A 26,079-nucleotide genomic window follows, 5' to 3' on the forward strand; every position below is an offset into this window, starting at 1 on the left:
CAGCACGAAGACACAGCACAAAAATGCCCAAATGTCCACACTCACAGGAGGACAGCTCTTAACCTCAACCTCTTGGCAGGAGCTCCACGGACCTCAGAGGACACACCCGGGGAGTGGGTGTCTTCAAAATTCAAACCAGAAGCTCAAATTGGCTGTGGGCACGTACCCTCAATGCCTTGCCACCTGCCCCCTCCAGGGGCCATGGGCCGGAGCCGGCCCTGTCGCAGTGGGACCCTGGGACCCTGCCACGTCCTGCCTATCTGGCCACAGCCCCGGCCTCTCCCCGGCTGGGGGACGTGAGCAGGAATGGCTCAATCAGGATATAATCGTTTTTAATTAACGTGCGGATCATTTCACAGGCTGATCTCCTTGGAGACCGGAGGGAAGATGGTCTTTTAAGAATTTCTTTGCCTCCCCCCACCCCCCTCCCAGTCGAAGGCCGCCCCCCACTTCACCCACCCAGCTGCAACCTTGAAAACGGCATAGAAGCCTGGTGCCTGCATCCCTCTGGGGGCCATTAGGAGGAGCAGTGTGTGCCCACACACAGACACACACGTGCCCGAGCTCGAGGGCACACTGTCCCCCGGAAACGCACATGGGATCAGAGACCCACAGACATGTACACACAGGGACACACACAGATTCACACACACACAGGTATGCATGCAAGCATACATGCCCAAGAATATAAAAACAGGGCCCGAGGCACACAGAATACACGGGCGTACACACCCAGGCTGGCAGGCATACCGACCCCCAAGAATACACAAACAGGATCAGACACACAGACATATGCACACGCAGGCACATGGGAAGGCGTCCAAGTCGAGACACCAAAGAAAGGCCCAAATACCCACATTCACGGAAGGGCTGCTTCCAGGGGGGACACAAGGCCCTTGTCCTGGCGATGGGAAGTCAGAGCCATAATCGCCTCACCTGACGCACACCCCTGGCCCTGGCCTCTGACCTGGGGTGCCTCACCACCTGCCCCACTGGAATCCGTGACCAGAGGAGCTGCCACCTCCCTTCCACCCACCTGGTCTGGATCCTCCTGGGCCCCTCTAAAGAGCTATTCCATTCCACCTTGACCCAGGCCACACAGCTCTGAGCAGCCCTAGCTCCCCCATTGGGAACCCTGCCCCCAGTCGCTCCCAAGGGTGCCCAATGGGCCTGGGGGGGGCAGGGACCTCCTCTCTCCTTTTTCTTTAACCAGATCCCTTCCTTCCCCATTTTCTCCCCCACCATTCTAATTCTTTCCTTTCTCTCCAAGCATCTCTGCTCCCTCTCCTCTTTCTCCCCTCCCTTTCCCTTCCTCCCCAGGGACCTCCTGGGGTCAAGCCGAGCCAGAGGGAGCAGCTGAGACATCGCTGGTCTTTCCCCTCTTCCCCACTGCAGGGTCTGTGCCAACACCCGCCCCAGCCCCAGAAAAGACACAGAACTACTAGGACTGAAGGCCAGGGCAGGGGCATGACCAAGGGCGTCCTCTGACATCTGCATTCCCACTCTCTCTCTGCATCTGCTTTGGCTCCTCAGCTTTTTCTTCTGGAAAATGGGATGGCAGAGAGGAAGGGGGAGCCATGGGGCAGGGGCAGCAGGGAATCCACTGCTGGTCAATCACAGGCTGGCACCTTGGGTGGCCCCAGGCACCACGGACATCATGGCCATAGCCAGTGTGTGAGACACAAGGGCTAAGGAGCCTGTCTGGTGCTCCAGACATCAACATCAGAGGCGAGTGGGTGCTCCTCCTCTCCTGGGGTCTCAGTGCCCCCGTCTGTGAAATGGGCAAGGCCAGCCTACAGGACCCACTCTTCCTGAATTTGGAAACCAAAAGGCGAATCAGCAGCCTGTTCTTGGCTGCTATGTGACCTTGGAATTCACTTCCCTCTCTGGGCTCCCGTTCCTTCTTGTCAAAGGAGGGGGTTCAGACAGGTGATTCACTGCCGAGGCTCTTTCAGTTCTGAAAGAAGGTTCTGGATCGTGGGGAGGAAGTGTAACAGTGTCCCACTTATCAGGGGAAAAATGAGGAGCCTGTTTCTCCCACTGCAGGCGTGAGCAGCGTCATTTTGAGGAAATCGTCTTAAACATCAAAGGGAAAAAAAAGCTGTCCTCATGAAGAAATCCACTACCTCGTTCATCAGGGGCAACCAGAACATGGAACAAAAGGGTAATATTAAGTAAATGGTGGTGCATCCACCCGATTGGAAAAGCCTGAAGACATTAACCGCGGTGTTTATGAAGAGTTGGTTACAAAACAGGAAAAGGCTCCCATGAGCGCCAACGAAGAGAGCAGGATATACGTCTGAACAGAGAGAGTGCCGACAAGTCTCTAAAAAACAACCCAGCCACCAAGCTGAAAAGACTGCGGAAAACGACATCAAAATACTAACACTGTCACAGCCCACTGAGACTGTCCACAACCTTTTTTATTTTTCTCGATTTTTCAGATTTTCCCATTAATCATATTTTAAAACATATATATTGAAAATTATTTCTTAAAAATGAACACCTCCAATTGAGAAACTTTCCCTTTCCATTCATTTATTCATTCATTCAATACTGGTTCATTCATCCCTGTGTCTGTCCAGCCAAAGCCCAGTGTCCATTGTGGCCAGGTCCGGCTCTCACCTGCAGGAAAGGGAACCAGGGGAGGAGGAAGCCCCCCCCCCCCCGCCCGAGGAATGCACCCACATGGACCCTACAGGGGTTCTAGTGAGCAGAAATCAATCCTGCCTCCCTGTGACCTCCCAGGTTGGCCCTCAGAGGTCTAGCCTTTCGGTCAGAAACCGACCTTCACGGTGGGGCTGTGGAGTGGGGAGAGTCCCCCCACGAGGCCATAGGCTCCGGCTGCACCAGCTTTCCCAGGCTCTCCCACTGCAGCACCTTCTCTGGGCTCAGAGGGGGGTCCTGAGAAGGCACCCCTCCACCTGGTGGGAATACAGGGTGGGAACATGCTGTGAGCTCAGAGGGTCCCCACTGCAGCCTCCTGGGTGGGGGCTGACAGGGTCGGGGAGGATTAACTCTCTCCACGCCTGGATGGAGCCACAGAACAGCCTTCCTGTGCTACCCCCCACCCCCGCAAGGATCCCCTCTTTGAATAGAAGGATTTCCTTCACCTGCCGGGGCTGGCAGTCCCATCCCTGGGCCTGCTCCCTACCCCAGGAAGAAAAGGGGGGCCGCTCCCTGGAACGTAATGAATACAGATTTCCACCGGCTCTCTGCCCCCACTCACACTCAAACTAGCCTTGGCCCTTTCCACCCCGCCCCTCCCCGCAAGGCACAGAGGGATGGAGCGCTCTGTGTGCAGAGACCCCGCTGACCCCGCGGCCCCCACTCTGCGTTGAGTGCCCCCAGGCCTGCGGTCCCCAGAAATTCTCAGGGGTAGCACTCGCTTGGCAGTGCCCAGGCGGGAAAGGAGAAGTTCCCACCCCCTTCTCCCCGCCCCCAGCCCTTAGGGGAGGGGCGAGGGTCGGATCTCCGGGTCAAGGAGCAGCGCCTGCTGTGGACCGCAGGAGACAAACACCCCGTCACACACACACACTCACACCACCCTCAGGATCACCTCTGAAGCCCGCATTGTACGGGAAGGAGGGGGGGAGTGGCTGATGGGGGGAGGGAGGCTCGACATGCCTGCACTCACCAGCCAATCACCAACCCCAAGAGAGGCTGGAACCCGCGACCCCGGCCCCCGAACCCGAGCCTCGGGCCGCCACCGCGCACCCCACCCCGCCCGACCCACCCGATGTCAACGTCTCTAACCTAAACAAGCCCCACCCCCAAAGAGTCCCCCCTCCGGCTTCCTGGGGTTAGTAGCCCCCCGAGAGACCAAGCTCCGACCTCTCCCCACAACCGCACAGGCGCGAGGTTTCATTGTCAGCCTGTCCACTGGGGCGCGCGCGAGGCGGGGGTGCCAGGGCAGGGGACTATAGCGGCCAGTGGGGAGGGGTCTCCGGGGGAAGTGTTCGGAGCCGCTTCTCCTGCCCAGTCCAGATCCGGAAGCCGCCGGGGGAGGAGGAAGGCGGGGGCGGGGAGAGCGCGACCTCGGTGCTCGCGAGCAGCGAGGCGGGGCCCAGGCGGCCGGAGTGAGCGCCCGAGGCGTCGGGGGCGCCGAGTCCCCCGGGAGGCTGCGCTCTAGGGAAGTTTCCCACCGGTGGCCCGGAGCAGGACGGGGCGCGCAGCCGACCCTCCCCGCCTGACCAGCTCCGCGGCGCACACTGAGAACTTGAGCAAAACTCCTTCCTCCCCGCGTCCCTCCCTCCGGTCCGCGGCCACCAGCCCCGCCATCTCAGCCCTCAGCCTTCGGCCAGTGCCACGGTCGCCAAGACCTCTCACCAGTGTGTGGTGGAGAGAAGGGGAGGGGGAAATCCCCGGTACAACCAAACTGCGGCCAAAAAAAAAAAAGAAAGAAATTCCTTCTGAGACCGATTCCCACAACGGGTGTGGAAAACCCCAAACAGGCAGGTCTGCAACTCCAGCCAAGACTGCGGCGCGGTAGGAGGGGTGCCGGGGGCGGGCGGAGACCCCGGCCGGCAGCCTCAGGAGCCCTCGCACCCGGATCGTCCCCCCACCCACCAAGATACAAAGCTTCGCCGCCAACAATACCTGCGGGCTCCTCCTGGGTCTCCCGGGCGCGGGCGCTGCGCGTCTCGCCGCCTCCCTTCCCCGCGCCGCCTCTCCTCCTCTGCTCGCGTGCGCTGTCCCCTCGTCTCTTCCAGAACGCGGCGGCCGGATGAGATCTTTGGGAGAAAAAAATGTGAGCGTTCGCACGATTCCTTTCTCTCCGCCCGCCGCTCGCGGCGGCCGGGGGCTCGCTTTTTTCTCCCTCGCGCTCCCGCGCGCGCCGCGCCTCTCGCGCCCCGTGTTTCCTTCTCAGCAGCCCCTGCGAGCGCCCTCAGTAGCCATTATTCACGGGCCACCGGGGGACAGGAGGTAGAGACCGCCCCATGGCCGCATCCACTCGCCGAGCGCGATGCGGGCGCGGGGCGCGCGCGGGGAGGGGCGCGCGATGAGGGGCTTGGCTGCGCGCAGCCCGCGCCCCAGACGCGGGGGAGGGGAGGAGGCTGAGGGGGCAGGAGGGAGGGGGCGGGGGAGGACTAGGAACTGAAGGGAGCGGGAGGAGGGGGCGCCGGGGAGACGCTCCGGCGGCTCTCACCGCGGGGCTCGGGGTCACTGGTTAGGAAGCTCCGAGGCGCTTAGGGACCCGGGGCGGGCGGGGGTTGGTGGGGTGGTAAGTGTCTTCGTGTGCGCGCGCGCGCGCGCGCGCGCGTGTCAGAGAAGGAAGGGGAGGGAGGGGACGCTTTAATATTTTCCCAGTGACTTACGAGCCCGTGGGTGAGCTCCTGGCTGCGCGCTCGGGTCCGTGTGTTTATTAGTGTGGCTGTGTATTTCTGGTCTGCCCCCCGTGTGAATGTCACAGGGCGGGGGGGCCTGCTGCGAGCTTGTGAATGTGCTTCTGGATCTCGGGGGGACTGAGTGATGCGCTGCCTGCGTGGGGTTGTTTGTGTGCGATTGTTTATCAAGGGCTGCGGGACTGCGCCTGTGTGGGCCGTGTCTGCGTGAGGGTGTGCGCGTATGGGATTGTGTCTGCGTGGGCCCGAGTGTGTCTTAGGGGTGTCGTGTCTCCGTGAGGGCTTGTTTGCGTGAAGCTGCGGTTGTAGGGGCGGGGGACCAGCGAGGGGTTGGGGAGCGCCCGCACGCGGTCTTGTGTGGGGCCAACGGGGCAGTGTTCTGCGTGCGGGGCCGAGGCCTGGCTGGAGGAAGGGGGCCGCGTGGCGTCAGGGGCCGCACCGCCGCAGAGGCACGAACAGGCCGCTCAGGGGTCCCAGCACAGCGCGGCGAGTGGTGGCGGAGGAGAGAAGGCGGAGACCCGGGGACCCGCATCCCGCCCCCGCTCCACAGACGCAGTTTAGAGCTCCTGGCACTGGCCGGCCCCGCGGTCCTAGAGGCACCGGGTTTGGAGGACTCGACCGGGCCGGGGAGACGCCTACGGGCTGGGGGCAGCGGGGACCGAGGCTTGGAGATCCGTGAGCAGCCCAGAAGCGCGCGGCGAGGACTGCCCGCCAAGCCGGGTGGCGGTCCGGAGACGGTGGAGGACCAGGCCGAGACAAAGAAGCGCAGGGCCGGGGCCTCGAGGCGGGACCGTACCTCCGGTTCCCCTGCGGCCGAGGGGCGGGCCCTCCTGGCCCCAGTCCCGGGCCGCCGCCGTAGCGGCCCCAGAGCCCCAGGGACGCGGAATTACGCGTCCCGGGCGGGGCCAAGGTGTGGGGCGAGCGGTTGCGGGGGGAGGGTTGCGCGTAGCCGGCGGGCGCCGCGCCCCGGGGCTGTGATTGAGCGCCTGGCGGCCCGCCCCTCGCCGGGCTGCTCACCGCCCACGCAGCCATTCATTCATTCATCCGTTCTCTCTCCATCCACCCACCTTCTACCCAAACACGTGTCCGGCCTGTCGTCCGTCCACCCGATTATCGCGCCAGGGATCACACTGACGCGTCAGCGCTGGCTCTCTCCACTTTCCTTGCCCGCCAGCCTGGCCGTCCCACTCTCCTTGGCCCCCACCTCGCGTCCCCCCAGGCCCCTGTCTGTCTGGCGGGAGGGAGGAGCGCACCCCACGACCTCTGTCACTTGGTCTTTGCTCTTCAGTGATGGCCAGACCCCTGTCCCCACCTACTAACCGCCCCTCCACTAAGGGCTTTGTACATAAGGGCTTCTCCCCGCCCTGCCGGACTCCCTGGAGGGCAGGGGCCAATACCACATCACACCACTGCTGGAGCGCCTCCTCAGCCCACAACCTCCTCAGCCCAGCCCCTCTGGGCTCGGCAGGCGGTGGTGGGGAGCAGCGAAGTCGGGGTGGGGGTGATGAGAGAACATCGAGAAGGGGTTTTATGAAGGACTGCCCTGCCTCCAGGTCCTGGGCAGAAGGCTGTGCAGGTCCTAGTGGTCCAGGGGTCATTAGGACCCCAGGGGCCAGAACAGTCACCCCAAACCTGCCATTTGTAGGTTGTCAACTGAGGACGAAGAAAATAAGTTCCTGGTCTCTAGCCCAGACCTCATCCATCCAAGTGGCCAGAGCCCCTCCACGCTGTTCCTTCTGCCTGGGAATCAGCATCTAGCAGTCAGGCGTGGGAAGCACTGGCCAGGAACAGCTTCCAGTCTGCCCAGTCCTGAGGGTGGCTGCCTGGTGCCAAGAGCAGACCACTCCCAGAGACAGACCCTCTGCTGACTCCGGGCTCACCTGGTGAGGATGCAGCAAAACCTGCAGGTGCCAGATCCCCCAGCCAACCCTGAGCACCCCAAGCACCTCTGGGCTCTAGCCCCACCCACTTCTAATATGCTGATGCTTAGTCTTCAATTATCTGGCCTGGGAACCAGGGTTACTCAGTCCTGAGGCCACTGCATGCACCGTTAAAACAAAAAGTCCCAGTTCCTTCTGGGACCCCCGACTCAACCTTAGCGCTGCCTGACCCTCAGCCTGTCTCTGTCACATCCTGACTCAGCCATCTCCTCCAGGCAGCCCCCCAACAGGCCAGGTGGTAGGTGGGGGAAAGGGTGGTGGTAGATGCCCACTTTCCCTAAGGACAAGCACACTCACTCCCCTGCGCCCTTCACCACTGTCTCATTCTCACCTCGGGGCCTTTGCACTTGCTGATCCCTGTGCCTGGAATGCTCTTCCCCACCTTCTAATGTACCGTATGTAATGTATTTTGTAGGCGCTTTTGTTTGTCTGCTCATTGGCGCCTCCTCCATCCCTGGGATGGTGCCTGGCACAGATTCAATAAGTATCTGGTGACTGAACGACTGAGCCTGATCCAGACGCTTCCTCTTCTCTGAACCTAGGGCCCCTCTGGAGAACAATGGGAGAGAATGAAGAACAGTGGGGCAAGGACAGGTGGTATGACTCATCCAAGGTCACTCGAGGGCCCTTCATAGATTCTGGATTCCGATCACGTGTCCAAGGGGTTGGGAGAAAGGAGATGGCGGAGCTGCTGCTCATCCCAAAGGAGAACGGAGCCCTTTCCCAGGCAGAGAACAGACGCCCCCACCTGGCCAAGGCCCTTCCACCAGTGCTGTCAAGGCAGGGCTCTGCCCATCTCTGATTGAAGCCAGGATCAGAGCCATCAGAGGGCTTGTCAAGAACACACAGCAGGACAACTGATCCCCACCTGACTGTAAATTTCCAGACTCTGGCTCAGTGCCAGGCCCAGAGCAGGCATTCAGGATGCTCTTAGCAAAGCAATGAATGAAGCAACAGCACCAAGATTCAGACTGAGGTGTGCCCAGCCCTGGACCCCTTGCTTGTTCCCTCAGCCCCTACCAGCGGGATCTGCAGGATGGTAGGCTGGGCCCACCACACAGCAGGTCTGTTCGTCCATGCTGAGGGGAGGCTGCCTGGCTGCTTGGCTCCCTGCTCCAGCCAGGGGTCTGAGTCCATGCCCTGCCATGTGAGTCCTGCTCCAGGCTTGGCAGGGAAAGGGAACCCTGCACTTGGCTAGCGGGAGAGTCCCATGGGCCAGGGTGAACATTCACGGTCTTGGTGAGGGGAAGCTGTTTCTTGGGGAGAGATGTGGTCAGAGCCTGAGAGCCTGGGCCAGGATGGTGCCCATTCGCTTGCTCAGCACTGTCTGCAGAGCCACTTTCCTGCAGACCCAGTGTCCAGGTGCTGTTCAGGGTGAAATAATAAATAGGGGCCGAGGAGGGGGGCCGCCCAGGCAGATCATGCAGTCGGGGGGCTGCCAGATGCTGGGCTCACTGACAGGCCACCAGAGAAGGGGTTAGCCAGGGCCCACCCTCCTGGTGGGCACGAGAGGCAGAGAAGAGGGACACAGACTCCAGCCATCAGGCCCGGCAGGTGCTACCAAGACCCAGATGTCTCGTTCAAGCTCAGCCCTGGTGTGGTGACTCCCAGGCCTACTGGGCTTGGAGGGCTGTGGCTCGCGGAGGAAAGGATGCGGCACTGGACGCCTGGTCTGCAGGTGCGTGGGCCTCGGGTCAGAGGTGCGCCAGCAATTTCAAGTTTCCATCTTGTCCTCAGCTCGGCCACCCTTCCCATCTCAGAGCCAGGTCTCTGAGGGCCAGATGGCTGACTGGCCCCTGGCACCCAACCACTTGGGCAGTATTTATGGGGCACCTCCTATGTTCCAGGGACCGTTCTACGTGTGAGGAGTCAGAGCAAGGAGCAAAATGGAGCTCCCCTTCTTCCTTGTTAGGACACAGTCACTTAGGTGAGGTGTGCTGCAATAAATAAATAAAGGAGGGCTTCCCAGGTCACACAGTGGTAAAGAACCTGCCTGCCAGTGCAGGAGACATAAGAGATTCAGGTGTGATCCCTGGGTCGGGAAGATCCCCTGGAGGAGGGCATGGCAACCCACTCCAGGATTCCTGCCTGGAGAATCCCATGGACAGAGGAGTCTGGTGGGCTACAGTCCATGGGGTCACAGAGAGTCAGACACGACTAAGTGACTGAGCATGAGCGTGGGGCTGGGAGTACGGGGTGGGGGAGCTGGTTTCCAGTCGGTGCCCAGGAACTGGCACTTGAAACAGGTGACAGCAGACCTGAAAGACGAAGGCAGGAGGCAAGCAGCTACCTGGGGGCAGAGCTGCCCAGACAGAGAGGACAGCACAGGTGGAGCCCGAAGCTGGGGCAGGGCGAGAGCCCTCATGGAGCCGCCAAGGCTGGAGTGCAGGAGCCAAGGGGCACGTGGGAGGAGACGGGGACACAAGTGACAGGAGCCACCCACAGGCCCTTGTGCGTATCTGTGAGGCCCCCGGGTCTCCTGAGGCGACAGATGAAGTATCTCTGGAGCAGGCCTCACAGGGGTGGCGCCTCACAGGGTGGGGCCTGGCCAGGGTGAGGGCTCAGAGAGCCAACAGGGCATCCAGTTCTGGGTTTATTTTGGAGGAAGGGCTGACAGCATTAGCTGTAGTGGGCAGCCAGGTGGGCATGTGGAGTGGGCTCTCCCATAGGCGGACCATTCTCCTACCCCTGTGACTGTCAGTGACCCTCCTGGCCATCTGTCAGCTTAGCCAGCCTCACTTCTAGTGGGTGTGCTGGAAGCCTGCCTGATCTACCACGGTGTCCATGCTGAGCCTCATTTTCCCCCTTTCATGCATCTGTGGGCAGGCCCACAGCCCTGGGGGCTGGCTGGGCTGGGGTCTGCTCACCTTGTTTGCTGAATGTCAGGCCAAAGGCCAGTTTTTTCTCCCCTGCCTTTGATCTATAAGGGCTTCCCTCATAGCTCAGCTGATAAAGAATCCGCCTGCAATGCAGGATGACCCTGGTTCGATTCCTGGGTCGGGAAGATCCACTGGAGAAGGGATAAGCTACCCACTTCAGTATTCTTGGGCTTCCCTTGTGGCTCAGCTAATAAAAAATCCACCTGCAATGCGGGAAACCTGGGTTCGATCCGGGGTTGGGAAGATCCCCTGGATAAGGGAAAGGCTACCCACTCCAGTATTCTGGCCTGGAGAATTCCAGGACTGTATAGCCCATGGGGTCGCAAAGAGTCAGACACGACTGAGTGACTTTCACTTTCACTTGGTTCTGAACAACCTTTGATCTCTGCTGGCTGGGGTTTTCTCTGCTATCGCTCTGTTTGTCCATCCTTCCTTCCTAGACTAGAGCCTACCAGATGAGGTAGTATAGCTTCTGACTCAGACAGGGCAGAATCACCTGCTGCGGACACTGTCCCCTGGGCATGGGACCCAGCCGGGAGGCCCCTGACCTCTCTCTCACACACACACCCCTACTGGTAGATCCCCAGCCTCCCTCTGCTGGGGGGTCTCGGCCAGCACACCTGAAGCACCCCTCCCCCACCATCCTCTCTCAGCGTCCAGAGCACCTGAGATGCTGGACCATCTCGCTGAGCTTGGAGACTGCACGGCCCTGCCTTCTGAGGGCAGAGGCTGGTGGTTGAGGACAGGAATCAGTAGAAGAATGAAAGGAAAGAGGGAAGACAGACAGACATTTGGGAAGCATGGATGAAGGCCAGAGGGTGGGGAAAGGAGTGAGGGTGAGAGACGGGAGCAGAGTGGAGGGCAGTGGGGACAGGGAGAAGGGAGGCTGGAGGAGAGGGCGGGCAGGGGTCTCCAGGCCCCTATCCCACTCTGCATTCTCTGGAGACGGCACTCTTGGCTTCTGACTATGACCGTGGTCACCTGCCCCCAGTGCTTCTGGCCTGGCTGGGGTCCCGACTTGGTCCTGGGAGCAGCACCTTGCAGCCTCATGCCTGCCTGGTGCCCAGCGGGGCTCAGCAAGAGGCAGGGGCAGCGGTGTGGCCAAGGACTCACCAGTCCTCTGCTCCAGTGCAGACTGACCCCTGACCCCCATCACAGTGCCAGCACCCCCACCCAACCTCAGCCACAGACTGACCTCTGACCCCACTCCAGCCTGAACCCAGATGCTGGCAGAGGCAAACCATAGTGACCGTCCCGTGGACACGTTCCTCCAGGGACTATGTGGGATGAAGGGCAAAGGCCCACTTCAGGGCCACTCACCCCCCAGGTAAGAAGCACCATCAACTAGAGTGGCCCCCCCAATAAGGCCCCAGACCTGCCCAGGCCAGTGAGTGCAGGCTGGACACACACACATAACCAGGCCCGGGGCACAGCCCCAACAGACATGCAAAGACACACAGACGTGTGTACACAGACTGTCTCTGCCCCTCGTCCCGCTCCCTGGGCCACACAGCCCTCCTGCCTAGGCCCAGGGGTTCCCCAGACAGCCCATACTTTCTCACGGGCCCTCCCTGGGCCCCAGTGGCTTCCTCTGCCTGCTGAGGTGGGAGCCCAGCAAGAGGCTGAGCGTTGCAACCTCCCTCAGACCCCCCACTTCCAGGAGAGAAGCTGCCCACATCACACAGTAGATCCTGGCCATCGAGACCTCCACACACACACACACACCCCTATCAGACACACACATGCATTGTATGCAGGCAAGGAGACGCACACGAAGCATGTACACACATGCAAGGGGCACAGAGCAAGGATACGCAGAGCCTCCTCTCTGTGCAGGCAACACGCGCACACACGCCCACACCCGCCTGACTCACCCGTCTCCTACCCCACGCGCACAGGTGTCTCTACCTCTGGTGGTTCACGTGACCCCTCCAGCCCCTTCCTAGCTCAGCTCAGGGCTCCTGGGGCCTCTGCTCTCCCTCTCGAGCCCTCCTGTCCGTGCCTACCTAGACCAGGCCGGCGGTGGCATGTCCTTACTAGGGGCTGAGGTTGCACCCTCCCACATACCCTGAACCAGGAACAGCACCACCCCTGCCGGCCCCCAGGAGCAAGTCTGGCTCTGCCACATGCTGGCTGTGTGTCCCTGGGTAGCCCCACACCCTCTCTGAGCCTGGTTTCCACAGCTGAGAAAGAGGGGTGATGCTCCTGCTCGCAGGTGGCAGAGGTGGATGGGGTGGGGGGACACGGGCTGAACAGCAGGCTGCTGATGCCTCTCTCCCTAAACTGAGCACAAAGCTCATGGTCTGTGACCCGGACAATCACCCCGACTCCGCAGCAGCTGCAGCAGACTCGAGGACTAGCCCCTCCCACAGGCTGACGGAGCCCAGAGAGTTGAAGCAGCCACAACGGAGGCTGAGTGCTGCTCAGCCTCCAACATGGTCCCACGCACCCCCAGGACACGTGGCAAGAGACCACTGGCTGCTTCCCCTCGCTTTTCTCAGCCTCAGTTTTTTCACCTCTCAAAAGGGAGAGCAGCAGGGCCCGGCTGTGCCAGCTAATGGAAATGAGCGTGTGGAAGTCGCCGGGGGATCTGCCTGCTTGATCTCTGGGGATAGTTACCCCTTCTGGTCAATGGAGAGAGCTGAGTTTTCAGTCTCTGGGATGAGGATCAAAGTCCACTTTCACAGTGACATTCAAAGGCTGCAATTTGCACACCCTACTCAGCTACCTGCTGGGGCAGAGGCCCCTCAGCCCCGCTTCACCCCAGAACCTCATGGCCTCTGGCAGCCCAGTGAGGGCCGGGAGGGACTGGGGGGCCCCTGTGCCACAGACCCAGAAACGGGGGCTCAGAGAGGGAGCTGAGGGGGAGGAGAAGCAACAGGAGGACAGCGTCCCCTCCATATAAGGAAGAGTCTGTTCACAAGCAGAGCTGCCCAGGAACGGAACGGGCTGCCTCTGGAGGTGGGGAGCCGCCTGCGGCTGACAGCGTGCAAGCAGAAGGGGGTCTCCGGGTGGGGACACCACGCAGGCCAGGGGAGGGCCGTGGGCATCTCCAGTCCTGTGACTCGACCAAGGCCACGTGAGCAGGCATGGAATTCCAGAAGCCCAGAGCAGCCATATGAAAGCCCGCAGAACTACAGATGGCGCCCAGTGGGCCAGAGAAAGGCACCCAGCAGCCCTCCATCGAGTCCCTAACCTCATCACAGAGCACTTAGTTTTCAGAGGGAAATTCCTAGTTTTAGTTTAGAAGTTGTAAGGTATGTGAAAGTAGAAAGGAAAAAAATCCAGGGTTCCCCTCGCCCTGGGACAATTATCACTAAGTCAGTTTTGCTTAGAGTCCTGACGGGTTCCAAAGTTTTAAAACTTGGGTAGAATCCACATACTGTAAAATTCACCGTCAAAGCAGTTTTTGGTGTCTGCACACAGTCCTGCAACCATCACCACCATTTCCAGAACATTTTCATCAGAAGGAAAGCAGCCCCACCCCGCAGCAGTCACCTCCTCCTCCCCAGTGCCACAGCCCCCCACAGCCACTCATCTGCTCTCTATCTCTAGGGGCCAGGGCGCCCCCTCCTCCAGCCTCTTAGTGCCCACCGCGCCCCCTCCAGCCCTCCATCAGCCAAGGGATCCACTGAGATTCAAGTCAGATCCCGAGAACCATCAGTGGCTCCCAGTCCTGTGTGATCCGGCTTCCTCTGCCTCAGCCACACTGGCCTCTGTCAACCAGGTCCCACCTAGAACCTGTGTCTCCTGGTCTCTGCTTTCCCCACCTCTCCCAGTAGCTCCGCCTGCCTCCCCTCCTTGACCAGGACATATCGTCTGACATTCCTTCTGTCCCACCTTTTCCACTAAAATGGCAGCTTGCACCTAGCACGGAGTCAGAGGTCAGTGAATATTTGGGCTGTTTCCAGTAAAACTCCCCTGGTGGCTCAGACGGTTAAGCGTCTGTCTACAATGTGGGAGACATGGGTTCGATCCCTGGGTTGGGAAGATCCCCTGGAGAAGGAAATGGCAATCCACTCCAGTACTATTGCCTGGAAAATCCCATGGACAGAAGAGCCTGGTAGGCTACAGTCCATGGGGTCGCAAAGAGTCGGACATGACTGAGTGACTTCACTTTCACTTTTCCAGTAAAACAGGCACATGCTAAGCCCACACACCCACAGGGCACTTGGATGAACTGGCAGTGTCTCTGCTGGTGGGCACGCCCAGTATAGACCACGCAGTGCCCCTCCTAACCCTGCCAGGGGTTCTCCTGACACCTCGGATCCGGTCGCCTGGGCCGCAGGGCCTCCGGACATGCAGCCCAGTCCGTTCCCAGGCCCCCAGAGCCCCCGCCACGCTGGTGGCTGCTGTGCCCTGTGCCTGCTCTTACAGCCCTGCTAAAGGGTCCACCTGACCTGCCTGCTCGGGTCCCCCCGCACACCCTCTCTGACAGAGCTGGGGGCACCCTGTCCACCTGGCCTCCCCTGGCCTCAGCTACGCCCAGCACAGTAGGGCTCCTTAGGAGGCAGGCTTCCTGCCCCGAGGGTTCTGCTATGACGTGTGGGTGAGAAGGGTCCAGCTGGGGTCAAGCTCAGCACCCACACTTGTCAACTACCTACTGTGCGCCAGTGGGAGGCACAGTGTTGGAAAACTCGGGGTTGGTGCCCGGCGGGTGGGGGGGGTCAGATCTAGAGAAGAGGTGGGAGGGCTGGAGCCCAGAGGTGCTGCTGCAGTTGGGCCCACACATATGTGTGTGGGCGTGCCTGTGTGTGTGCATGTGTGCGCCTGTGTGCCAGTGTGTATGTGTGCCAGTGTATGCATGTGCCTGTGCATGCATCTGCCAGTGTGTCCATGTACACACATGCACGTGTTTACACGCATGACAGCAGGCTCCACGGTGGCCAGCGCCTGGAGCTCTCCCAGGGCCTTGGTCTCCCCACCTGCACGCAGGGCCCCCTGACTGCCAGCCTCCCTGGCCCCCCAGCTCAGTCCGCCTCCCTATCCTGGAGAGGTTTCCGGTACTGCAGCCCTGCCTCCTCATCCATCAGGATTTTGCTGCATTCCTGTGAGTCATTCTCCAAACAAACCGTGCGAGGGAGAGAAGGGAGAGCAGCAGAGAGGAGAGGAGGGGAGGGGAGGGGAGGGGAGGGGAGGGGACGGGAGGGGAGGGGAGGGGAGGCTCATTGGGAACCCAGCCCCACCTCCTCCCTCCCGCCTGCTGCCCCTCCACACCCCTACCATGCACACACGGGGCCCCCAGAGTTCTGGTGTAAGTCTGGTCAGCTGTGCCATGGACTTGCTGTGTGACCTTCGGCAAGACACTTGCCTTCTCTTGGCAGTTGGAGAAAACGGCCCTGAAGGTCCTATCTAAGAACGCACAGGCTTCCCAGGGGGCAGTCTCAAAGGAGGCAGGGTTGGGGGGGGTGTGCCCAGCTCCCTGAAGCAGCCTCTCCCCACTTCCTTGTCTGTCTCTCCACCTCCGAGGTAAGGGGGGGCAAGTCCTCGGTAGGCACAGGTGCTGCTGGGCAGGTGCCAAGGTGAGGGCGGAGCAGCCCGTGCCAGTCACAGGGCCTAGGCCTGTCGCGCCCAACATGGGGCCAGCGGGGCCTCCAGCAAAAGGCCCATCTCCTACATCAAGAACGCTGGGCAGGTCTTCTCCATGGGCCAGGCATGAGGCGGTCTCCCGGCAGAGCCCAGCTCTGGGGAGGGGGTGATGAGACACGGTCAAAGCCAAGAGGAAGAATCCCCACAGCAGCAGCAGGGAGCAAGCCTCTGGCTGTATGTAGGTGTGCATACGTGTTTGTGGGCAGAGCAGCACCCGCACGAGCCAAGGCCTGCTCCTCAGTGACCAGCTTGCTTGAGTTATTTTCACCGCGGCCACCAGGCCTCCCTGGGCTCTAGGGGCCACAGAGCCCAGCAAGTGTGCGTGTGATTGTGTGGCCAAGGCCAGCTGCATGTCTGTACACAAAGTCCTGCAGGGTGTGGGAGGGGTGTGAGTGTCCCTGAGCTTGACCAGTGGCAGGGGACAGCTGGCGACCAGGGGAGTGCGGGCTGGAGGGCTTTCTCCTGAAACAACGAGTCTTGGAACTGCCTCTTCAGGCTCCCACCCTCTGGCTCCAGGATAAGCAGATCCCCTCCCCAGGAGCTTCAGCCACACGTATGCCCCAGGCCCAGGGCTGGTACCCAGGGGCCCCTGAGACTCAGAGCAAAGCTGCAGGCTTTGTGCTCGGGCACCCCACAGACACGCCACTCTGGACCCGATACCAGGGTTCAAGGAGCCAGAGAAGCGACTTGCCTTCCCAAAGTCCAGCTGGTCCTCGGTCAGGCCTGGAGGCCACAGCCTGGTCCAGAGTGGGGAAGTCAGGGTCTGCAAGGGCATACAGAGCGGGTACACACCCAGGGCTGCACAGGATAGAGACTGGGGGGCAGTTGGGGTGCTCAGCCACTGCTCCAGGCTGGGATGGGGGGCAGCCATGTGGTGGAGGGTCAGCTTACAGGTGCGGTGAAACAGGGGTAACAGGAGCTGGAGGCCAAGAGGCCCACAGGAGGAGGAAGTGGGGGCCGAGGCGGCTGGGGTGGAGAAGGGGCATTTCTGAGGGAGCGGGAATGGCTGAACCAGAGGAACTGCGAGGGGCAGGGGTACTCCCAGCTCTGCTCCACAAAGGCTGGGACAGGACCGTCCTTAGGTGGAGGCCGGAGCACAGGGGAAACCCCAGTTTGCAGCCCCACTCCTGCCGCAAGCCCCTTCTCCCTGGACCTGTCTCCCCTCTCATAGAAGGGGCAGCCCAGCCCAGCCCATCTCGAGTGCTACCCCGTGCCTGGAGCTGGGGGCAGGGGCCCAGGGCTCACCCCACCTCCCACAGTTGCAAGGTCAGGACACTGTGGGCGCTTCTGTCAGGGCCGAAGGATTTGAGACAGCACAGGCTCGGGTGAGTGGGCTGGCACCCGGCCCAGGGCAGGGGCCCGGTTTCCAGGCTCTGGGCCATCGCCCTGTGTCCCTCACCATGTCTGGAATCCCTGGTCCCTAAAAGGGAGTGTGGTAGAGACAGCCACCCCTGAAAGACAGGGACACAGGGACACAGAACCTCTCTGAGTCTCAAGCGTGACAAACAATGATCTGCTGGGGACGTCACAGCAGGTGTGCAGGACGTGGGAGACCATGACCGCCCCCTCTTCCACAGACCCTCCCAGGAGCACTGAGATCTCAGTTCTGCCTGATCTGCAGCCTCAATGGGGAGGGAGAGCAGCCGGAGGAGCAGGCAGGAAGATGCAGGAGCCCAGCCTTGCGATCTGGGCTGTGAGTACTCACATTCATCAAGGGGTCTCCTCCTGGAGAGGCCAGTCCCACCCCTGCTGCCTCCCCCAGGTCAGGCACACTTGGAGAGGATGCAGACCCACAGGCTGAATGGCCCTGGGGTCAAAGGGAGCAGAGAGGAGGGTGTAGGGAAGCTGGAGGGGGGCGAGGTGGTGGGGTGAGGCCTGGGAGGGCAGGGTCCCTGCTGGGGAACGGGGTGGCCACAGGGCCTGAGGGCTTCAGGAACCTTTTCTTGCTCTCTGGGCTCTGCTGACCCCTCTAGTCCCCAGGGAGCCTGTGAGCCCAGGGCAGCTCTTGGGGTGAAAGCCGGAGTCCAGCCAGGGCCTGGAGGCCGCTCCCAAGTCCAGACCCCCCGCCCCCACACTCCACCCCATCACACTGGCTCCTTCGTTTGTGCAACACAGGAAACACGTTCCTGCCTCAGGGCCTTTGCTTGGCCGTTCCCCCCAGACATCTCCCCAGGCCCACTGGCCTCCCTCGAGCAACCTGCTCAGTGAGACCTTTCCTGACGCCTGAATTTAACGCTGCAAACGTCTCCCCAGTCCTGAGCCCCTTCCCTGCACTGCTTTTCTCTCACTGCATCTATCACCTTCTGACATCCTCCCCCTAAAACAGACATTCCAGCAGAGCAGGACCCCCATTCTGTTTCCCAGCGTGCACCCTGAGTGGCACCTGGCCCAGGGCAGGGCTCAGGAAACACACGTGCTCTGCTGTGCTCAGTCACTCAGTCGTGTCTGACTCTTTGCCACCCCATGGACTGTGGCCTGCCAGACTCCTCTGTCCATGGGGATTCTCTAGCCAAGAATACTGAAGTGGCTTGCCTTTCCCTCCTCCAGGGGATCTTCCCAACCCAGGGCTTGAACCCAGATCTCCCGCATTGCAGGCGGATTCTTTACCAGCTGACCCACAAGGGAAGCCCCAAGAAATACATGGGAACAGGTAGAACACCTGCTCTCTGGGAGAGGAAAGCCTCCACTCCAAACCTTTATAACGCTCCCCCTGCCGGAGGACCAATCGGTTTTCTCCCGAGACGGCCCAGGGAAGACATGTGCTGCCCCTCCCAGCCCAGGCCTGTCCCCAAACCAGTGGTCAGATCTGGGCCTGGAAGGGTGGTCACCCTTTCCCTTCAGTCCACTGACGAACCTGCATCCTGGACGTCACCCCTGGACGTTGCTCAGGCACTGACCACACTGGCCCCCCAACCTTCCCTGTCCCTGTGCAGGGTGTCCCCAGGACCCACTGGCCACCCCCCTGGCTCTGCCTGCCTTTCTTCTTCAGACCCTGTCTGGCCCCTGCCCACCTGGGTCCTCCATTCAGCCTCCTACCTGGTCTCCCTCTCCAAGAGCTGGTCTTCTGTTTCACCCAAGATTCAGTCTCGTCCTTCAGCCAAAGGCCAAAGTCTCCTCCAGCCTGGCCGTGACCTGGCTCCAGCCCTGCTGGCCACACCCAACTTGCCCAGTTCTTTTGCCACCTCTCAGCCTTTTCTGGGACAGAACCCGCTGCCTGACTCTGAGAGTCTGGTGCCTACCACCCTTTTAGGTTCCCCACTCCACCCATCCCTCACTGTCGCTCCACACAACGATCTCCAGCTCCCCAGTGTCCTGTGGGCTCCCTTGAACCAGTGGACAGGTGCTCAAAGGACACTGCTGAATGAATGAATGACTGAAATGACTAGTGAGAAGATGAACAGATCAGACTGTGAGTGGACAGACTCCAGGAACAGGCCAGTGACAATGTTCTCTCTGCCAGATCTCCTCCACGGCTCACGGTCTCCCGCACGGACCTGGTGGGGATCAGACCTGAAGACGATGCTGACAATGCCCACCAGGCAGCAGTCCAGGTGGGCTAGGCTATGCTGCTGTAACAAAGCCCCCAGACCTCAAGGGCCCAAAACTACAAAGGCTTATTTCTTATTCACACTGCAAGTCTGGCGGGATGGCAGGGAGGCTCCTGCCCCCCAAGGCATCACCTCTCGACCAAGCAAGAGGCCTGGTAGGTGGCCCTGGCAGCGACACACCTGGGCACAGAAGGACGCACAAGTCAAAACTGGTCACATAACCCCCAACCCAACCACAAGACGTCCAGCCGCAAGCTCATTGTACTGTGGACTCAGGAGGATAGGAAGCCAGGATTTTGGGCCAAAAGCTGGAATGACACCTCTGATGACACCACCGTCAACATGAACAACAAAGACCACTCAACGCAGGGCTTCCTGTGCCCTGGATGCTGGGCTGAGGCCTGAAGTGCAAGTTCCCCTAATGCTCACAGTGCTATTCTGAAGTGGGCGTGGTGAACAACCTCTGGGAGTGAAGTGAACCTCTGAAATCACATGGCTTGGACCCTGAGGTCCCTGCATGGATCACATGCAGACCATGAGGTCAGAACTCGCTTCGGTGATGCTGGGCCCTCACGACCCCACTGAGGCCCCTCTGCTGGGCACAGGCCTCAGCTTCCTCTGCCGAGACCGGTCAGGGGCAAGGACTGCCTTGCTTTGATGACTGTCCCCAGCACAAAGAGCCTCCTCACCCTGCCGCATCCCAGTCCCAGATACCCCTGACACGGGCTCCAAATCTCACAAGGAACGGAGACTGTGAGAGAGGCGGATGGGCCAAGGTCACCCTGTGGGGCTCCACGTGGCCAAGACGAGGCCACAAGTCCCTGTCCACCACAGCCTGACTGTCCCAATCCCTCAGCACCCACAGCCTCAGCCAGGGACCCCAGCAGTGATGGTGGTGATATACATTCCACCTTTCTGCCGACAGGTCCACTGAGGGAGTGTCCCCAGTTCCGGGCCAGTGAGCCTACGGCCCTGACTGTCTGGGCCACGCTCTGAGGAGCTGGGCTGAGTGGCCAGCACCTGCTCCCAGAGACAGTCCCATTGGGGAGGCCAGAAAGGGATGGAGAGTGGTGCCACCTTCCAGGATGTCTGAAAACAAGGCTGAGGGGCCTTCGGAGAAGCCACACTGCAGGGGGGTCTGTACAGAGCAGTGAAGAAGAGAAGAAAAGAGGGCGGTGGGGTCAAGAGCAGATCCACCTGGAGCCAGGCCCCACCTCACTCTGACCTGAGCCCCACCCTCACCTGAGCCTCTGTCTCCTCATCTGTAAATGGGGTGTGAGTGATACCTGACATACTGGTTTTGCCCCCTCCCCCCACCAACCTGAGCCCCAGATCACAATTCATCCTCTTCCTGGGCCTTGCGGCACCATGCCAGGAAGCTTACAGGTGCAGACTCCCACTGTGGCTGCCAGGAGAAGGTGCTCCTCTCACCCGCTCCCTCCCAAAGTTTCTGTGCCCAGGAGCAGAAAGAGCCCCCCTGCTTCACGGCCCCACAAGCAGTGCCCCTCAGCCCAGCCTCCGAGGGTGGCTGTCCTCCTCAAGTCTCGAGTTTCCGAGTACCCTGCCCCACTAAAAGCCCCCACCCCTCAGTTACTGGGGTAGGGGCGGGAGAGAGGTGGGAGGCAGAACCTTTCACTGCCTGGGGAAGCTCACACTCACCCCGTCCCGGGCCTCAGCATCCATGCAGCATCTGCTACATGCATCCACCTTGAGAGAGAACTGCAAACAGCATGGCCCCCTCCCCAGGCCCGTGGGAACATGCACAGGCTTGAAGGGGCACAACCCACCCCCACATGAGTGACTCCAGCCGCTGCATCATCCCGCAAGCCTTGGCGCCTCCATCTGCACCGTGAGACGGGGCAGGGTCCCCATTGTGGGTGGCGCCAAGGGCTTCCCACAGAGCCTAGCACACAGCAGGTGCTCAACCACGTGAGCCTCACTTCCCCAGACAGGCCAGAGCAGAGCCTGGAGACTGCCCCCCAGCTTTCCACCACCTCACTAACCGGAGGGGACTGTCCTTCCAGCTGGGCTACCTTTTGACACCCCTGGCAGTCTGCCCGCTCACCTCCGTCCTGTCTGCAAGGATGTCTGGGCTGGACAGGGCGGGCTGCCGGGACCCCAGGCAACCAGCAGAGGCCCGCCCAGCAGGCCCCACCAGGTCCCTGCTGACCCCCCACCCCCACCTGCCTGCACACGGCCGCCCACAGTACACACCGAGGGCTGTGCTGCTGGAGGGGAAGCGAGGGCTGTGCTGCTGGAGGGGAAGAAGGCTGAGGCCAGACTGTGTCCTGAGATGAGACGGTCAGGATTCGGTTCACTTCAGTTCAGTCACTCTGTCGTGTTCAACTCTTCGCGACCCCATGGACTGCAGCACACCAGGACTCCCTGAGTCTCCTCAAACTCACGTCCATCAAGTCAGTGATGCTATTCAACCATCTCATCCTCTGCTGTCCCTTTCTCCTCCCGCCTTCAATCTTTCTCAGCATCAGGGTCTTTTCCAATGAGTCCATTTTTCACATCATGTGGCCAAAGTATTGGAGTTTCAGCTTCAGCATGAGTCCTTCCAATGAATATTCAGGACTGATTTCCTTTAGGATGGACTGGTTGGATCTCCTTGCAGTGCAAGGGACTCTCAAGAGTCATCTCCAACACCACAGTTCAAAAGCATCAATTCTTCGGTGCTTAGCTTTCTTTATGGTCCAACTCTCACATCCATACATAACTACTGAAAAACCACAGTTTTGACTAGACAGATCTTTGTCGGCAAAGTAATGTCTCTTTTTAATAAGCTGTCTAGGTTGGTCATAGCTTTTCTTCCAAGGAGCAAGAGTCCTTTTAATTTCATGGCTGTAGTCACCATCTGCAGTGATTTTGAAGCCCAAGAAAATAAAGTCTGTCACTGTTTCCATTGTTTCCCCATCTATTTGCCATTAAGTGATGGGACCGGATGCCGTGATCTTAGTTTTTTGAATGCTGAGTTTTAAACCAGCTTTTTCACTCTCAGGTCAGAGTTCAGAGGGACGAATCCGGCCTCCAGAAGGCAAGGAGCCACTGCAGAGGGTGGGCTGGCCAATAGGCCTCGGCCCCCACTTCTATCGTCTGTGAGTTCATGAAGTTGTCGCCCCTCCCCTCCGCCTCCCAGGCCTTTACTCCAACTTCCCGCTGCCTGGAAGGCAGTACCAACCACCCTGAGAAGCTCACACCCTCTCCTGACCTTCCCAGGCTGGGCTTAGAGATGCTCCCTGCTTCCTCCGAATTGTTCCTTCTCTCACTGGGGCACAGGGATCCAGCAGGGGTCTTCGGCAGGCAGAGCTCCAAGGAATCTGACAGGGCCCAAGTTGTAGTCCGCTTCCGAGGCAGCACAGAGTAAGAGCCACTCGGGAGACAAGGGGGTGCAGACCAGAGGGAAGGGGGCTGGGGTGCCAGGGGAAGGGGGAGGGCAGGGTGAAGAAGGGCATCTTGAGGAAACCACTGACCGGTCCTCCTGTGCCCCCTTCCCTTCTCCCCTTCCACAAGAGAGAGGACAGGGTGGGAGGGAGAGACCCAGCAAGAGAAGGGGCCATGGGCTGCCCTGACCTGGGGTCCCCCCAGCAGCTCACAGCAGGCTGGGGAGGAGCAGGGCTGGTCCCACAGGGAGCATTTTGAGCCTCAATGCTCCCAAAGGTCCCCATCACTCCCTACAGCCTCAGGGCCCACAGCCCGGGCAGAGGGCACAAGGCAGCCCCACAGCCCCCTACCCTTGTGCCCGCTGGGGGGCATGTGGGGGCAGGGCAGTTAGAACAGGCAGCCTGGGCTGCCCCACCCCCAGCATGGGGACCAGACTGCACTGCCCCGGACACAGAGGCTCGCCTCAGAGGGGCAGGGCTGGACCTCAGGGACGATGGAGAAAGCCTTTGTTCAGGAAGCAGACTGGCCTCTGAAAGACAAGGAAGGTGAGGCAGAGAGGGAGGTGATGGGCCTTGGAGAGGGGACTTGGAGTCTGACCCTGAAGGCCTGGCACATTGTTACTGTGGGTGCGAGAGGGTAAGGCCGGATCATGGGCAGCAGGGCCTTGAACGCCAAGCCGGAGAAGGCCGGGAGGCAAATCAATTATTCTAACCTCCAGGCCAGCCCTACCTCAGTCCATCCAGCTTCCCCCCACCCAATGCCCTTTCCGGGTAATGAAGGCCGAAGGGTTGGCAGTTGGTAAGGGCAATTAAACCCGTGCTCAAGGCCATGAAGCATCCACGCAGCTCATTAGCAGATGAACAAGAGGATGCTCTGAGGGCCATGGGCCCCTGGGGCTGTCGGGACCCAAGTCAAGTCAGCATGGAGTGGGGGACCCCACCCAAAGGAGCCCAAAGGCGCTCCATTCACAGGGGCTCCAGTCCAGGTCCTGAGACTAGGTCTTTGGACGGCGAGGCACAAGGTCCAACAGGTGTCTCTCTCCCAAAGAAACAGTTGGGTAAATAGGCCTGGAGTTGCATGTTACACACAGGGTCCCGGGCAGTGGAGACAAACCCAGGCTTCAGCCGGCAGGCACCTATTGATTCAACACCAGAGCAGCAGCTGACACTGAAGCCAGTTCTAAGCACCTAAAAATTCTCTCACTCAATTCCTCCTGTGACTCTAGGAGCTCATGGGTACTTCCTGTTGTGGTCCCCATTTAAAATATATATTTATTTACTTGGCTGTGCCAGGTCTTAGGTGAGGCACACAGGATCTTCAGTTACAACATGTGGGATCTAATTCCCTGACTGGGGATTGAACCTGGGCCCCCTGTACTGACAACACGGAGTTATAGCCACTGGATACCAGGGAAGTCCCCTGTGACCCCCGTTTAACAGAGGAGAACACTGAGGCCTGGACAGGGACTTGATTCACCAGGTGCTCTGGCTCCTGAGGCTGGGCTCACAAGCAGGAAGCCACACCACCACAGGTGAGACGGCTGGGCCGCCGGGGAGGTGTGCAGACTGTGGCCAGGAGGAGGCCCGGGCCTTGGGCCGGGGGCCGCACCACCAGGTGTGGCCTTGAGGGAGGCAGATGGCAATGGTCCAGGTGAGCTGTAAACCGGAATTGGGATGAAATCTCCCAGGATTGCTCCCTGGCAACTCATTTGCTTTCCCCCCCCCCCTAAACACTGGTGAGCCTTCATACTGGGCGTGGGGGCCAGATGTGGCAGGATGACACGCATCGTGGCACCTGGTCTAATGCACAGCAGGGAGCCTGCCAATTAGAGGTGTCCAGGACACAGTCGCAGGCAGGGGAACAAGTGAACTGATGCCTCCCTCTGCCAGGGAGGGGCCTGATGCTCTGGCTTCACCTCTTCCAGTCTCCCACAGTACCCCCCACCCTGCCCCCCACCTCTCCCAGTGGCCTATGTGAGAGCAAAGAAAGGAATGGTGGGCCTCCGGGGCCCCCTGGGGCAGTGCCTCTGGCATTCCAAAGTCAAGGCTGCTGCTGAGATATCCTGAGGGCCCTGGTGGGGAGGGCAAAGAGCACTGGGAGAGGAGAGACCTGCCTTCTGAGTTCCAGAGGTGATGGAGCCCAGAGGAGGCGGGCAGTGGCCTGGGGCCCACAGCACGAGTGTGGGTTTCCTGACTCCCTCAAGTCCTGGCTGAGCCTTTCAGGTGAGGTGAGCAGCCCCCCTGCCCTCCGTTAGTTTGAGGAACTCTGCAAGACTGCTCCGGGTCTGCCTCAGCTCCTGATGAACGTGTGTTCCCATTCCTGTACAGGCCACATAATGACGCAAACAGTTGATATGATTACTGTCTTTCCTGCTTTTGGCAGCTCCATGAGGGTGGGGCACAGAAACACCCAGATCTCAAGAGAATTCTGGTCGCACACACAGTAGGCCTGCAAACACGTCTATAGGCCAAATGAAGCTGTGATTATAAACAGTTGCAGGGCCAAAGGAAAAAAAATGTGTGCTGGGGTGAGCTCCAGGACCTCCAACCTCCACACAGCAGGCTCAGGGCCTGGATGCACCTCAAGGCCCCTGTGGCTGAGGGCTGCAAGCAAGAGGGGCTCACCCCCTTCCCCAGCCTGACCCCGAGGCCAGCCCACCCCCGCAGCTGCCGGCTGGCCTGCAAAGGTATGGCTCCCAGGGGGGCCCTGGGCATCCTCATTAGGAAAGTAGTGACAGACGCATTAGCTGCTGAGGTGGGGGGAGCTTAGGGCTGTCACGGGCTGAGGAAAACCAAATGCCATGGGCCACGTCTGGGCCGCATCTGGGTGAAGGGCTGCTGCCAGGAAAGGACAGAGGTGACGCCCTGGCGCCGTGCTGCCCCCAGAGCTGGGACTCCCTCCTGGGACTCAGGCCCCAAGCTGAGTGCCCCCAACATCCCTGGCTGTCCTTGCTGCCTGCCTCTGGGCAGGACTCAACTTGCCAACCAAGCTGGTGTCCGCCAACCAAGTCCTGCCTGCCCTGTGCCACAGGAGGATGGCTGGGAATCCACCCCCAGGGCACAGAAGAGGAAGATGAGGCAACAGGGGTGTCGGGGGAGCCCTGAGCAGAGCACTGCAGCCAGAGCCCCGCCCAGCATCAGGGCTGCCGTGGCCATCACAGGCTGTGTGATCTTGGACCTTGGCTGTCCCCATCCACAAGATGTGGGCCCGGACCACCCTGACCAGAGTTCCTTCTGGTCTCTGAGTCACAGGGCAAGGACGGCTCAGTTCTGCTGGAAGTTCTCAGTGTCTCTTCAGCCCCCAACGTCAGTCCTTCCCAGAGCCTGAGGCCCCGCCACACAGGTCACAGTACACAAGCGCATCAGGCATCAATTCCTCCCGGGCCACGGCT

At 60.4% G+C, this 26,079-nt stretch overlaps 1 protein-coding gene across 5 annotated transcripts in view; it reads right to left on the reverse strand.

Moving 5' to 3' along the window:
• RAI1 (retinoic acid induced 1) overlaps positions 1–26,079 on the reverse strand; it is a 103,659-nt gene that overhangs the window by 63,759 nt on the left and 13,821 nt on the right. For 3 of the 5 annotated variants that reach the window (XM_027974777.2, XM_042255738.1, XM_042255737.1), the window contains exon 2: positions 4,600–4,733. The gene's annotated coding sequence lies outside the window, so the exon portion shown is untranslated. Of the gene's footprint in view, positions 1–2,788; positions 2,925–3,834; positions 4,017–4,599; positions 4,734–26,079 lie in introns of those variants that run through there. The other 2 variants (XM_042255735.1, XM_042255741.1) reach the window with 2 other exon arrangements.

The sequence above is a fragment of the Ovis aries genome, chromosome 11 (assembly GCF_016772045.2).
Source record: "Ovis aries strain OAR_USU_Benz2616 breed Rambouillet chromosome 11, ARS-UI_Ramb_v3.0, whole genome shotgun sequence".
NCBI classification, from domain to species: Eukaryota; Metazoa; Chordata; class Mammalia; order Artiodactyla; family Bovidae; genus Ovis; species Ovis aries.